The sequence below is a fragment of the Carcharodon carcharias genome, chromosome 25, assembly GCF_017639515.1.
Source record: "Carcharodon carcharias isolate sCarCar2 chromosome 25, sCarCar2.pri, whole genome shotgun sequence".
NCBI lineage: Eukaryota > Metazoa > Chordata > Chondrichthyes > Lamniformes > Lamnidae > Carcharodon > Carcharodon carcharias.
In genome coordinates, this window is record NC_054491.1 from 34,953,344 (window position 1) to 34,966,238 (window position 12,895).

Genomic DNA, 12,895 nt, shown 5'->3' on the forward strand with positions numbered 1-12,895 from the left:
GAGGAACAGCACCTCATCTTCCGACTAGGCACTTTACAGCCTTCTGAATATTGAGTTCAACAACTTCAGACCATGAACTCTCTCCTCCATCTTCATCCCTTTTTGATCTTTTTTCAATGTTCATTTTTATTTTTTAATTGTTAATTTTTATCCACTTATTTTTACTTTTATTTATTTTCATTTTTATTCATTGTTTTATCCCTAGCTTTTATCCTATTTTCAATCTTTTTTCCCACCACCATAACCTCTCCCCACCCCACCCCCACTAGGGCCATTTGTCACTTTTCATGCTGTTCTCCAGAGTGCTTACCCTTGTCCTGCTATTATTGCATTCTATTTTCTTACCTTAATGCCACCATCAGCACCTCCTTTAGCCAGTATCACTATCATTAACACCCTTTTGCCCTTTTGTTCATGACATCTTTGTCAATCTCTTCTTTGCTTCCGCCTATCGCTGGCTTCCTATCCAGCTTCATCTGCTCCGCCCCCCCCCCCTTGAACAGTATAAATTTCATCACATTTTTACTTCTCTTTAGCTCTGAAGAAGAGTCATTTGGACTCGAAATTTTAACTCTGTCTTTCTCTCCACAGATGCTGTTAGACCTGCTGAGTTTTTCCAGCATTTTCTGTTTTTGTTTCAGATTTTCAGCATCCACAGTATCTTGCTTTTATTTTTCAGATGCCGCTGGGTTTCCCACCCCGCCACCTGAAGTGTCGGCAAAGAATGCATCCCGCTGATGCTGGCTGCCCCGCAGCCATTTAACACTTCAAGTGCCGTTAATTGGTTGGAGATGGGACTTCCGCCCCTCATTTGAGTGGAAGTCCCGCCTCAGGGTGATGCCAGCCATTCTGATTGACCAGCAGATTTGTTGTGCCAGCAGCAGCAGCGGTGGCCAGGACTGGGACTATAAGGAGTCCCCAGGCTCTAAGTCCCGGAGTCCAGGAGCAGTTAAGTGCTGGGGTCTCAGGGCGGGGAGGAGAGGGTGGCGAAAGAGGTGGGCGATGGGGGGGGATGTGGGTCTTGATGGGGGGATTGTGCACCTGCTGGGGGGCAGACCTGGTGGGGCATCCAACCAATGTGGAAAGGGGGCCCTCGAGGGAGTTTCCACCCCCCTCCCCCACCCCACCCCCAATTCCTATCTGTGATCCAAGCAGGGTGACCTGCTGAGCTTCCCCTACTCCTGAACTCTTCACACCAGCTTCAAAATTGAGGCCAGATGGGAAAGGGCCCCTAAGTGACCAATAATTCATTGGAGCGAAGGTGGGCAGGCACCCGACCCACATAAAAGTGTGGAGAGATCGGGGTCGGCAGGAGGGTGATGGGAAGGCCAACTGGAGAATTTTGCAAGTCTCCCTGGTGTGGAAACCTGCCAGCGAAGCATCATAAAATTCTACCCTCTGATTCTATGTTGCTGCACATCATAATTAGCTCAATTCTTCCTCAAGGGTAATGAAATCAACTGGAACCACTTTAAATTACAAACTTTTAAATGGCACCCAAGTGACAAACTGACTGGAGCCAGAGTGCCTGGATTTGTTGAGGGTTTTTAACTGAATTTGGTAAAACTAACTGCACAAATTCAATGTGATGTGCCACTTTATTTACCCACTGACATTTTTTTAACCTTTGGGAACTGGAGTATTTGTGACCTGAATTTTCTACGTACATTTTATATGTCATTGTAAGTAGTTAATATGCATCAATAAGACCCATGCCCATGGGGATAGAGACAGACTGTAAGTCAGTCATCCAAGGCTACTCTCACAGTACCTTCGATCGGGTCCCTTGTCTGCCCTTTCGGTCAGCAATTATTCATGTCATGGGTAGATTCTGGAAAAGATAAAGCAAAATTGCTTTATCTGTGGCTCCCTGATGACCCAATGATTGTAACTAGTCAGGACCAGAGTCACACTGACCAAGAAAGTCCCAAATTCAGTCCCTGGTCTAGCTGATCTCAGCTTGCTTTGATAATCTTTTAAATCTTTTAAATCAGCTTGCTTTGATGGTGGAGCATTGTTGATGATCGCCATGTTGCCATATAGGGAGAAGCCAGTGTTTCTGTTCTGAGTTTCCCTGCATTGACACCTGCCAGAAAGTCCACATGTGCGAATGACAGATAGGATAGGATCAGGCTCGGCTGTGAAGCCCCTGCAGTCGAATGGCCTGCCACCGCTCACTGTTGTAGCTCACACCTGCAGAATTGTCACTTGTGCACATGGAGCCTTAGAAATATAGAAACTAATTACTGGTATAGAAGGGAGGATTTTACAGCACAGGACTCTTTTTTAGTTTGAATCTGTGACCACGCTTTTACTCACCAGCCTGAGATTTTCCTGCTCATCAAAATAAATAGGAGGGAAAGCTGCACTAACAAGCATAGAAGTGGACGTTCGGATACTTTCTTTAGTCGTTTGGCAGAACAGAACTTGAATATTGCTGAAAAAAGGGACATTTTTTGTCAAAGTTTTTCGTCTTGCACTCATCAGGACAATTCTCAAGAAAATCCCAATGTCAGGGGAAACAATGTATTTATACTGTATGAGAAGGGAGTGCTGATTGGCAAGTGGACTTTGATTGGTAGAGGCGTTGCCATGGAGAATGTGCCAGTTAATAGTGACTGCTGCAAGATGAAAAGCTTCAAAAGAAGATCTCTTTTTTTCAGCAATTCTTTCTTTAGAAGAGGAGGGAAGACATTTACAAACTACCAAAATGGAAAAGAAATATTCTCTTTCAAGCGATTATTAAAATAAGTGTATAGAGGCACTGGAGAAGGGGAAAAAAGAGGTCAGAATGATACCTGAACTGAGTGATTATAACTATCTGACAAACTTGGGCCTTTCTCTTTAGAAAACAGACTGAGGAGTGACCTGAGAGAAGTCTTTACAAATTTGAAAAAGGTTAATAGGAGACACATAGGTTTCCCCTTATAAGCGGTATTCAAAATCTAATGAATGTCAATCCAAGACAGTCACTAATAAATCCAATAGGGAGTTCAGGAGAATTCCTTTATCCAAAGTGAGGTAAGCAAGTGGAATTTGCTACTGGCTAAAAGGTAGTTTAACTAATTAGCATCGATACATTTAATGGGAGAAAAGAAGAGAATCTTCTGATTGGGTTAGATGAAGAAGGGTGGGAAGAGGTTCACATGTGAACAAGTGCAGCTCCAACCACACTCAAGAAGCTTGACACCATCCAGGGCAAAGCAGTCTGCTTGATTGGCACCCCTTCTGCCTTAACCATTCGCTCCCTCCACCACCAATACACAGTGGCAGCAGTGCGTAGCATCTAGAAGATGCACTACAGCAACTCACCAAGGCTCCTTCGACAGGACCTTCCAAACCTGTGACCTCTACCACTTAGGGCAAGGGCAGCAAATGCATAGGAACACCACCACCTGGAAGATCCCCTCCAAGCCACACACCATCCTGACTTGGAAATATATTGTCGTTCCTTCCTTGTCGTTGGGTCAAAATCCTGGAATCCCCTCCCTAACAGCACCATGGGTTACCTACACCACATGGACTGCAGCGGTTCAAGAAGGCAGCTCACCACCACCTTCTCAAGGGCAATTAGGGATGGGCAATAAATGCTGACCCAGCCAGCGACACCCACATCCTGTCAAAGAATAAATAAAAAAAACTTCAATTTGTTTTGTGGGTTATATTCCACCATCATGTTCCCACTTTGTCTGTGCTTGGCTGTTTCAGATCTAGGAGTTGAATTTTACTAGTGCCATGCACTGATTTTCCACTTTCAGTTTACTGAGCAGAAAGCGTGCTCACCCAATGTAAAGCTGGGGGAATTTACACAGTGATGATTCTTAGTTTAACAGTTATCATGGATACAATCGACCACTGATGCCAAGAAGCACAGCTGCCAACCAGTTCTTTTCAATTTATTCCACTTGAATGTGTTTGGAGAAACTTCCATGAGGGAGGCTAATTTCCTCATGACTGAAATGTGACCCTGTGTATATGTGTGTTTGCAAATCACGGCATGTTAACACAATGGTGTTCTCTCACTCCAGATGCTCGTGACTGGTGCTAATGTGAGATAATTATAATTGGATAGGCGTATAATTTACAGCACGGGCCCAACTAATCTACACTGGCGTCAGGTACCACATGAGCATCTTTCCACCTCACATCATATAATCCTATCTTTATGCTTTCCTGTTCCTTTCCCTGATGTATTTATCTACCTTGCACCTAAATGTATCAGTGCTATTCACCTCGATTACTTTCTGTGATAGTGAGTTCCATATTCTAAACATTCTCTGGGTAAAGAGGTTTCTCCTGAATTTCATATTTATTGGTGACTCTCTTATATTTATGACCCATCAGTCTGGTCTCCCCCACAAGAGGGACAGGAAAATCCCACCCACAGACTGTTCAGTTTCTTCTGAGTTGTGGTCACCTTCGTGAATCTTTTCTCCACCTTCCCCAGTGCCTCAAAATCCTTTTTTACGCTATGGAAACCCGAACTTCCCCATAACTGAAGTCACTCACCCCAGTACCACTCTATTTAATCTTCTCTTCACCCTCTCTAAGGTCTTGAGATCCCTTCTAATTTATTCAGAATTGCCCAGAATTGGACTGAAGCCTAACCAGCCATTTATAAAGGTTTAGCATGACTTTCATGAGCCGATAGTAAGAATTCTTTTTGTTTTCAAGTTTACTTAATCAGCAAGGTCCAGCTTGTAAGACAAGAACAAAGTGCATTAGCACAGCACCTTTCACATATATTTCACATAGACCACATAGGGAGATATTAGGGTTGTTGAAAGAGGTACGCTTTAAGGAGCATCCTAAAGGAGGTAGAGAGGTTTAAGGAGGGAATTCAAGAACTTAGGCCACATTGGCAGCTGAAGGCTGATGGAGCCATTAAAACCAGTACCAGGTTATCACCAGTTTAACCAACATCAAGGCAATTCAGTGGAGGTAATATTCACCTTCACCATTTGGGTTGTGATCTGATGGAATGGATCACCTGATCATTGTAGAATCTTCATCTTCATCTTCAATGACTCCATGGGGATGAAAATTAGGTGGGTTCTATAATGGGTGGACCATCCACTCAACCAGATCACAGTCCAATTGATGAATGTGAACATTCATACCAAGGAGGTACCCTAAGAGATGCACTGGGGAAACCCACCGGAAGTCCCCATGCAAGGATTATTTGGGAATTTCCCGGGAAGTTTAAACATCTGATGGGTAATTATCCTGCACTGAGAACCATCTGATACTCTGGTTTAAATTCTGGGAGCAGCAGAATATTTAATCATGAAAAGTTAGAAGGATTAAAACAACTCCTGCGTACTGATGCCCTCTCTGCACCACCCCCCCCCCCCCCACCCCCCCACACCCCCCTCCAACGGAGCCCCTGCACTGGAACCCCCGACTACGCCACCCCACCTCACAACCACCGCCAACTACCCTCCTGACCCCCGATTACTTCGCCACCCCCCAGCTACCCTCCAAACCCCTCACTAACTGGGTTCTGTTCCTCCTAAACAGAAGCACCCAGGTTTTACTCAGGATCTGAGCCATCCCCACGCCTTCATGCCCATCCACCTTACCTTCCCCTATCTCCCTATTTACCACTGCCTAAATCAGGTGCTGACACTGTGGGGAATCAGGAACACCACATTTCTACTAAACTTCTACTTTATCTTATCGAGGTAAAAACAGTGAGCTTCAGAGCTCCTAGTTCCCAAAAACATATGAACATATGGAAATGATGGACAGGGAAGGACCTCCTGGTCTGTTCTATACTACTCTGATTTCTTATGCCTCACAATATAAACACTGTCCCCTAACCTGGAGTCTTGTAATCTCATGGGGGATGCAAAGAGATCTAAAGAAACAAGTCATTTAGAGAATAAAACTGGAAACTTCCCTCCCAACCCCTTTAGCTGATCAAAACTAGTCCAGGCGATCACATTGGCCATGCTTCACATACATTGATAATTAGAACATTAACTACAGGAAGCAGATGGGTTAGATAAAGAAGCCATTTGCTGTGTAGTCCTCATAGATTTTCACCCACAACTGCCATAACAGTGCACAGTCCAACTCTACCTTCCTTTCGGAATCTGCAGTCGCCTCTCCTGTCCGGTACGGCACGTTGTGTAAGTGTGTGGCACCCTCGGCTTTGAAAAACCTATCACCGTATCATTTAAAGAAGGATAAGAGGGGCCAGATTACCATAATTTTTTTCAATGTAACACAGATGTAACATGTAGTAGATCTATAGATGTGTATGTGTGTTTGTGCACATTTACAGGCCTAAATGAAGTCTCCCGCCCCACCCCCCCCAACCCCCCTGACTATACCATTCACCACAAGACCATGCCAGTGGGGCAATGTGACACTTATCACCAAATCACACCTTGACCTGACTCCCATGGTCCTCTGGCACTTCCTCCTCCTTTGAGCATCTCTCCATTTTCCACCCCCTGATTTTTCACTCAAAATCCTCCTTTTCTACTGCCCACTGGAGTTTGATAAAAATGTTTTTACTGAGATATCTAAACTGCTTTCCTCCCTCAGTCTCCGTGCCAAGTGATTGTAATCCTGTCCACTTGTGCCACATATCTAGGGTGTTGGTCATAACGTGACACTTGACCCTGACTTGCTACCCCAACATTTCGACTCTAAAAAGAGGTTTAGATTTCTCATCTTCCTTTAGGACAGGATAATACAGAGCCAACCCTAGCATGCCCATGTTTCACTGGGGTATACCTGCACGAGACCCCTAATTTTACAGACAATGGTGGTAAGTTGATAAGTGGGCATAGCCCTGAGATGTGTATCAGTGACCCAGGAAGACAATCTCCCTTCCACAGCCTTATGGAGGTTTTCATGGGTCTGTTCCACCAACCAAGAACCATACGTTGTGCAAACATCATTTTCCACAGCTTCCACTGAGGCATTTTTATCCTCTTTTAGAATTTCATTCATGTGGTGGGTGTGCCTTTCCAATTCCCCCATCACATCTTGCAAATGAAGGGTCATAATTTGGTCTTTCTCTAATTCATCCCATTCCATATCCTTCATTTCATTCAATACCTCCCTTAACCTGTTTCTAACAGATTTTACCCATTCAGCTAAAGTGGCTAAATCTAAACTATGTCCCAGTGTTAAATATGGTTACCACGTCATTAATTAAGCTACGTCGTGCCCACCTGTGCAAGTTAAATGTTGTTTGATTCCCTGAACCCTCATATTAGACCAGCATGTTCATCCTCATCAATCGCAGTGCCAGTACGCTCCCAGAATTCCCTCAAAACTTGATGCAGTATTCGATTCTGCAATTCACGTGTTTGATGTTTGCACCATGGCGATAGTCCCATGTCTGCTAAATTAATCATTATTGGCACTACCTTGTGGTACACATCATGATATAGTCCCATTCGTATTTGAGTGGGCACAGGTACTCAGGCTGGGCATGGCCCTGCCAATTCCGATCCCCCTCAAGGCTCCAGCATCATTCCCTCACCGAGCACACCTTGCTCTCTAGCTGTCTCCTTTCTAGAGCTGCTAGTCACTTTTCCATGTCCTCCCAGGATGGAGCTGTGGACACTTTATCAGGAGTGTCCCCTGCCTGATCAGGCTTCGATCCTCTCCGTGAGGGGATTTCTTACATTCCTGTTTTAAGTACCCCTTACCACCACAGTTGTAACACTTTGGGGCTGACCTTTTACAGCCTCTCTCTGGATGTCAGTATTTCTGGCTGCTCCCTTTTATCTCAGTTGCTTTCCCCCTTTCTTGAGGAATTTCCCCTTTAGTTGCCTTTTCTCCTTGTCTCCCTTGAAATCTAGGGGTCATTTTCCTTTGGACCCCTGCCTCTATTATTATCAGTATCTGGGCCAAAGTCCTCAAATGCTGCCTGCAGATAGGGTAGAGAGTGGGCTATAAGGGTCTGCAACCAGTGATTCAAGGTGCCAGCCTGTAAGTGTGCCCAACATGGGTCTTATCCTATACTGCCCAAAGTCTGTTGGCAAACATCGCCAGTGACTCTCTGGGTTTCTGGTGAGTGCCATCTAACAGCCTAAATGATCCCCTCTGGTCAGTCCCAGCTGTGACTCAGGTTTTCACCTGATCCCATGTCCCTTGTCCCGCCATTGTCTCATGCGGCAGAGGGAGCCAAGGTGAAAAGGAGCAGTCAGCCTTTCTCATCATCCAAGCCGTGGAGCCCGGCCATTTGGTCAATTTCCAGGACATGACCGCATGGTTCCTCCCTCGGCTGGAGTTTCTTTAAGTTTCCAGCCATTTTTTGCAATCTCTTGGCTGAATAGGGAATAACAAATTTGCGATCAAGAGCCCCTTGGCCTTCCTTCTGGATAACCGGAATGTTGCTCATCCAGCATAGATGTGGTTTCTCCCCACTCGCCATCCTCAAACTCCTCTTTGTCTACAGCTTCTCCTCCACTCAGCATGCAAATGACACCCCAATGCTGCTGCAATTTTGTTTCCAGCACCTCAATATGTTTGTGTGTCAGCAAGCCTGCTCCTTTCATGCTGCTGAACCCTGTAGGTGCTCTGATATCATCTCTCTCTCTCTCTCTCTACCTCCCTCCCTCTCTCCCAGTACACTCTGCCCTCATTCTTTGTTCTGTCTCTTTCTCAGGCCAAAGTTTGCACTGCTAATGATTATGGACACATTGATTCTCTAGGTACTCTGACTTACGGGCCCATCTCTCCACTTCTCTATCCCGATCCTCCCTCTCTTTATCTCTCTCCTCCCTCTCCAGCCTTTACTGTTCCATGGTTCTGCTCACTGCGGCTGATCTTTCCTCTTTCTCTTTTCTCAGTTTAATCAGTTCTGCTTCCATTTCCCGGCACTACCTTTGATATGCCATCAGCCAGACTGCCTTTACTAGTGATCATTTATGTGTGGATCCCTGTGTCCACTCACCAGCTTCCATTAGGAGATCATCTGCTTCCAGGATCACCTTAACCCAACCCTCCTTCAGGGGCAGCCTCCCTGCCACATATTTTGTGACCAACTCACCCATAGTCAGTTTTGTCATTTCTCTAACTTTCGGGGTCCCATCTGGGTCACCAAAAATCCCCAAGACTCTTACCCAGGGGGTCCCACTACCCTCTAAGGTCTTCATCTTGTACTTGGGTTTCAGTGACACAAAACAAACTATGGATACAATTTATGATTTATGTGGAAAGTCTTTATTAATCCACTAAGCAATAGTATATATTACAATACCAGTTGCTTAGTAAGACCCATGTGTGGGAGTTTGTTCTCAGGTGGCTGGTCTGCTAAATAGATTCCTCCACACGGCTTTCTGTGACTGACCAAATCACACTTCCCGGCTGCAGCTCCAATGTCCTTGGGAGCTGTGGCTTTCTACCCCTTTCTGACCCTGGTCTCTTGGCATATAAACTAATGCCTTGAATCGAGTCATCTGATTGGATTATCAATCCCACCCTGGCCATGCAAAGACCACCTACATGTGTCCATTTCCTGTTCTCAGCAGGGGGTGTCTCCAGATACCTGCCAGCAATGGGTATGATTTCTGTCTCTTGGTAAGGCAGGAGGAAAACCATTCACACATCCCCGAGAGGCCATTGTCTTGATCAGTTTCTGTAATCAGGGTGGCTGGTGCTTAATCATCACCCCAGTGGCATATCCTGACACGTCTGTGTCTCTGTCTGTGTGTCCTTGTCCAGCCTTTACTTTTTAAAAAGTTCCATTTAAGTCTCAGATTTGATGCCTTCAGTCAAAAATCTTCTCCCTTTGTCCAATGTCCTCCATACTCCATGTTTCTAGCACCCAGCTCTGATCTCAGAATTTGGTCCACCTCACAACTGATCACATTTTGACACAAGTATAAAGGTTAGAAAGAAACAAAGGGAGGCCTTACAGCATCACAGAAGTACACAAAATATCAAAATGCCTCACACCTTGACCATAAGATCTCATGTAGTCTTGGTACTGCCATCATATCAATTACATATAAGGCCATTTCTGATCATTTCCTTGTGTCACTCTCCACTCACTCACTTGGTAAATAAGATTGGTGAGCATGTGAAAATGGATGGTGCTTGACTGTCAATCAATCATCTACTCCATTGCCAGCATTTCGATAACTATTGCATGGGACTCTTCTCCTTGGAGAAGAGAAGGTTAAGATTTGATAGAGGCATTGAAAATCATGGGGGGAGTCTGGATTGAGTAGATAGGGAGAAACTGTTCCCATTGGGGTGGAAGGATCAAGAACAAGAGGGCACAGATTAAAGATAATTGACAAAAGAAGCACTATTAGCAGAAGGAAAAATTTTATTGCACAGCAAATGGTTAGGATCTAGAATACATTGCCTGAGAGATTAGTGGCTCAGTTGAGGCTTTTAAAGGGATTTGGATCATTATCTGAAAAGAAAAATTGCAGGACTCTGGAGAAAAGGCAGATATGAGGTCAATTGCTCCTTCAAGGGTTAGCACAGACACAATGGATTGAATGGCTTCCTTCTGTGCTGTAACCATTCTCTGATTCTAAAACAGGTACCTGCTCAAAAAAGAGCAGGACTGGGTATTAAATATTCCTTGATACAAGGTGTACAGGAAAGATAGGAAAGGAAGAAAAGGAGGAGTGGTGGTATTGATCAAGCAGAACATTGCAGTGCTAGAGATAGTTGATATTCCAGAGGGGTCAAGGACAGAATTTATTCAGCTCGAGCTAAGGAACAAAAAAGGGGCAATTACATTGTTTGGTATAGTCCTTAGGGTATCAACTAGTGGGAATGTTGTAGAGGAACAAATTTGTAAGGAAATTACAGAGAGGTACAAAAAATTATAAAGTGGCTATAATGGGGGCTTTAATTATCCAAATATAGACTGGGATAGTGCTGGTGTAAAGGGCAGAGAGGGGCAAGAATTCCTAGAGTGAGGTCAGGAAAATTTTCTACAGCAGTATGTTTCTAGTTCAATGAGAAAGGAGGTACTTGTTAGACCTGGGTTCTTGGGAATGAGGTGGGCCAAGTGGATTGGTCACAAGGAGAACATTAAGTAGACAGCAATCATTACATCATAAGGTTTAGGCTGACTTTGGAAAAGAACAGTCCAGAGTAAGAATAATTAACTAGGGGAAAGCCAACTTCATTAGGGTAAGAATGAATCTGGGTCAAATAAATTGGAGTCAAAGGTTGACAGGAAAAATGATAGCTGAACAATGGGCTACCTTCAAAGAAGAGATGGTTCAGGCACAGTCAAAGTATATTCCTGCGAAAGGGAAAGGTAGAGCAAACAAAGCCAGAGTCCCTGGATGAGAAAAGAGATAGAAATTAAGATAAATAAGAAAAAATGTGCATATGACAGGTGTCAGGTAAAAAATACAATTGAGAACCAGGCTGAATACAGAAGGTTCAGGCGGGAGGTGAAAAGGTGAATATGAGAAACAAAAATGGAGAATGAAAAGGCAGCTAACATAAGAGAGAATCACAAAGTCTTCTACAGGCATTTAATAGGAAAAGGGTGATAAAAGGAGAAGTAGGATGAAATAGGGGCCAAAAAAGGGATTTGCGCATGGAGGCAGAGGGCATAGCTGAGGTATAAAATGAATAATTTGCATGAAGAAGACAGTACCCAGGCCATGGTGAAAGAGGAGCAATTCAGACATTAGAAGGGTTAAAATTGATAAGGAGGAGGTATTGGATAGGCTGTCTGCACTTAAAATTGATAAGAGACCAGGACCATATGAGATACATCCAAGGATACTGAGAGAAATAAGAGTGGAAATTGTGGAGGTACCAGCCATAATTTTTCAGCCTTCCTTAGAGTCATGGGTGGTAATGTGGGTGTCACTGGCAAGGCCAGCATTTGTTGCCCATCCCTAATTGCCCTTGAAATGAATGGCTTGCCACACCATTTCAGAGGGGCAATTAAAGAGTCAACCACATTGCTGTGGGTCTAGAGTCACATGTAGGCCAGAAGATTTCCTTCCCTAAAGGGCATTAGTGAACCAGATAAGTTTTTACAATGATTGGCAATGGTTTCATGGTCACCATTACTGAGACTGGCTTTTCAATTTTAGGTTATTCATCGAATTTAAATTTCACCAGCTGCTGTGGTGGGATTTGAACCCTTATTCCAGAACATTAGCCTGGGTCCATAGATTAGTAGTCCAGTGACATTATCACTATGTCACCATCGGCCCCATGATTGTTATGATAAGCTCAACAACTACAGAAATACAGACCAGTCAGTTTAACTTCTGTAGTGGGGAGACTTCTGGAAACAATAATCTGGGCCAAAATTAATAGTCTCAGGGACAAATGCAGATTAATTAAGGAAAGCCAGCATGGATTTCTTAAGGGAAAATTATGTTTAACTAACTTGCTGGTGTTATTTGAAGAGGTAACAGAGAGTGTTGATGAGGGTGATGCTGTTGATGTGGTGTGCTTGGACTTCCAAAAGATATTTGATACAGTGCTGCACAACAGACTTGTGAGCAAAGTTATAGCTCATGGATAAAAGGGGCGGTAGCAACATGGATACAAATTGTCTGGTGACAGGAAAGAGAGAGTCATGGCTAATGGATGTTTTTCAGGCTGAAGGAAGGTTACAGTGGAATTCCCCAGGGGTCAGGGTTGACATCCTTACTTTTCCTGATATATATTAGTGACCTAGACCTTAGGCTTTATTAATAGGGACATAGAGTACAAGAGCAAGGAGGTTAAGTTGAGCATGTATAAGACACTAGTTCAGCCCCAGCTAAAGTATTGTATCCAGTTCAAGGCACCCCACTTTAGGAAGGATATGAAGAGATTAGAGACAGTGGTTCCAGGGATGAGGAACTTCAGTTATGAAGATAGATTGGAGAAGTTAGGATTGCTTCCTTGGAGAAAAGAGGACTGAGAGGAGATTTGATAAAGG